This window comes from Acyrthosiphon pisum, chromosome X (genome assembly GCF_005508785.2).
Source record: "Acyrthosiphon pisum isolate AL4f chromosome X, pea_aphid_22Mar2018_4r6ur, whole genome shotgun sequence".
NCBI lineage: Eukaryota > Metazoa > Arthropoda > Insecta > Hemiptera > Aphididae > Acyrthosiphon > Acyrthosiphon pisum.
In genome coordinates this window covers 94944571-94948163 of record NC_042493.1, presented here as the reverse complement: position 1 = coordinate 94948163, position 3593 = coordinate 94944571, and positions in this window count along the sequence as shown.

Genomic DNA, 3593 nt, shown 5'->3' with positions numbered 1-3593 from the left:
AAAATGAGCAGCAGAAAGTCAAACTAAATTTATATGAGCATTTGAAGTTCATATTTTTACAACATTTGATATTTACTCGATTTCCTCATGTAGCGATTTTTTTATTTTGTTGTAATTCAAAAATGAATAACTGTAGATACATGTAAATTTCACTAAATGTTTATTTTATCAATTCTTATATTTGATAACATTTTCAAAATATTTTGACTCTTTTTGAGCTGTTTACAGACATTATCAGTTTTCAATTTTCTTAGTTTTTTTTTTCTAAAAATATCAATAAAGTTTTATCTTGGGCCAAAAAGTGTAAAAATTTAATACAAGGCTCCTGATATATTGTTATAATCGCAGTGGAAATATATTAAAAATTCATAGGCACAATTTTTTAAAGCATTTAAAGATTGAATTGTGACCAAATTTATCAATACTAAAATTGAATAATTATTTTGTAGTTAAAGATTCATAAAATGATTCATAAACTTTTATATCTAAGGATTGGAAATTTAAAACAAGATTCCACGTAAATAGTTAATTCTGTTACCAAAAAATCTAAAATATACATAAGCACAGTTTATTTTTATAGTCATTTTAAGTTCAAGTTTGGACAAAATTACATATTAAAAAATCTAGAATAACTATATTAGTTATTTTGTTGTGATTGTATAATATTATTTGTGGGTACTTGAAACTTCTAAAGTATATTATTGTATATCTATGACAGTATCACGGTTTGTTGTTGATGTATAACGTGTTATAAGTACCTAATGGATATTGTGATATTCCTGTGTATATTATAGTAGATATTTTATGTCAATTTTTTTTTTTTATACCATAAATAAGTATATATTATGTCTTATACTGACATACTGTACAGCATAGCGACATCCACTTGCCCAACTTTTTTGAGTTGCTATTGTTAGTGCAAATTAAAAAAAAAATGTTTAGAGTAAATCCACAATAATTTAAGGATCATTTTTTTTTTTGTAATTAACTTAAACGTTACACTTTTACATTATTTCAAATTTTTTGTTTTTTTTTTTTTGTATAATCAAGAATTTAAAATGTTAATGATATCAATATATAACAGGTGATTCACAAATCAGGCTCGCCCCCTTTATTATTTAATAATGAATTTATTTAAATTCTGTTTTTTTTACTTTTTTAATACACTTACGATCATATTTGAATATCTTGAGATTATCTGACTTTGTACTTCTAAGAAGTGTCTTATCCCGAGATAAACTTTTGTTTTTTAAATAAGAACCTTCCTTTTTTGCCATTAATTATTTAGTATACTCTGTTTAGGTTAAGGGTGCCCAGTCGCTCGAACGAAAACTAGTACTGTTTGCGCATGCATCTTGCTACGGGCCACAGGGAGCGCTGTGGTGTTTTTAATCCCATGTGTATATACATGGCAGCGCGCCACCGAATCGAACAGTCAATGGCGGCTGTCGTACAATGCTGACCAATCACAGGACGTCTGATGTCGCCTGGGGGTCTGACAGCTGTTGGCGGCCAGTATGCATGCACGAGTTTGGGCAATTTTAACCTGAATAGAGTATAGATAATTTTATAAAAAAAACATTGATGTACCTAACTAAGTATTTAAAAATTCAAACAAGTAGTTCTCTGTTATTGACTTGTTTATACTAATGATAAAAATACTTAAAATTTATTTTACAAAAATAAGAATATATTATGTAACATTGGATCTAGTGAGTAGATATTATACTTGGACAATATTTACAAATTATAAATGTTGATAGATGGATATAAATAATTTAAATGTTCAATTTACTATAGTCTTCATACCTTCCAAACCCATAATCATGGGCCTATTATCTTTAGACCCAAAGTTAAATACTATTTAGAATTTTAATTTTGGTACAATAACATAATTAAAAAAAATATATATATTTAAAAGTTATACATAATGAATTAACCTCTTTCATTAATTGTTATCAGTTCTAATTAGATGAGTACCAAATTGTAAAGAAACCAGTATAGCCAAAATCAGAAATTAAAAACCAAAATTGAAATAATTTAATACATACACCATTTTGTTTGAAAATACCATAACAAAATCTTTATTCAACAGATTATTTTATCCTATTATAAGATGATCTAATACAATATTTATTATTTTACATATTAAATTTATATTATTATAAGTAGAAAATTGTATTTAAATGATAAGTAATTATTTATAAGATAAATTATATGCCTATTTCTTTAGTACCAGAGGCGTGCTCATGGGTTTGGGTTGGAGGAGTATGACTCTGTTTAGTACCTATTCTGTATTTTACATAAATATATGTATTGGTATTATTTATATATTTTTAAAGTTAAAATTAACCTTAAAGTAATATTCTTATTCATGCATAACAACTTCCTTGATAATATTAAAGAAACTTTATTCTTGTATTAGTATGGTACAATGGAAATATCTTCAGCTTATACGACGTTAACAATGAATCAACATTCGATTAGGATGTTTATTTAACATCACAATTTGGATCAAATAATAGATAACTTTGCGGTTACATTGTAGAAAAATTAGTTTAATAGAATTTTAACTCAAAGTCTACATTAAGATTATGTTTAACATTAATTAATATGCACTTGTATAACATTATGGCGTGACATATTATTGACATGTAGGCGGGGATCAATTGCACAAAAGGCCATCCAGTACCTGATGGTACAAAAGTTCTTTTTCCACAGGTTCATCCAGGTTGTACTGATCGAAGAACAGGTGTTTCTTCTACAGGAAATATGACTGTGCTTTGGAGGAGCTTGAATGTGTTTGCCGCTCTGGTGTCTGTGTTTTTCCACTTCAACATGATATCAGAAAGCTTTTCTTTAGCCACCAAACTCTGCTAGGAATCGCCCAACACTTCGTGATCACATATTATCCTACAAATTATAATAGGTGTTTTATTGTAAACTAAATGTAATAAAAAAATGACAACATTTTATTATGCACATATTTTTGCAAGTTTTGGGGAATGAATAAAGAAAACTTTGGCAAATAAAAATATAATTTAACCTACGCGAAGTACCTAATACCTATACAAGTAAATAGTTAAAAATGTTATCATTTGGAAATTAACTGATACTCAAAAAAATATCGGAATGAAAAAATATTTTTATTTTATTATCCAATATTGCGTTAAGTGATAAAAAAAAAAAATCAAAACTATTTATGGTACTTGTGTAGTGTACTACTAACCAAAAAAACTATACACATGAAGTGTGCTACCTACTGGAAAATATAACATGCCTAGCTCTCATACTTATTCTTATATATTATGTTAGTTTGTATTTCATTTTATTACGGGAAAGTACCTGTGACTTGAGTTATTATAATAAACAACATAATAATATTATTATAATAATATAATAATATATAACGATAAATTTAATTTAAATATTTTTATTTATTTAGTTATTTGATAGTCAACTAATAACATACATACACAATATTTACATTAAATTTTTGATTTCCCATTGATACCTCTCACTATAAGCAAAGCTTGTTCATTAGTTATTACAATAATTATTTATTACACTCTTAATGTATTTAAACCTAGGTA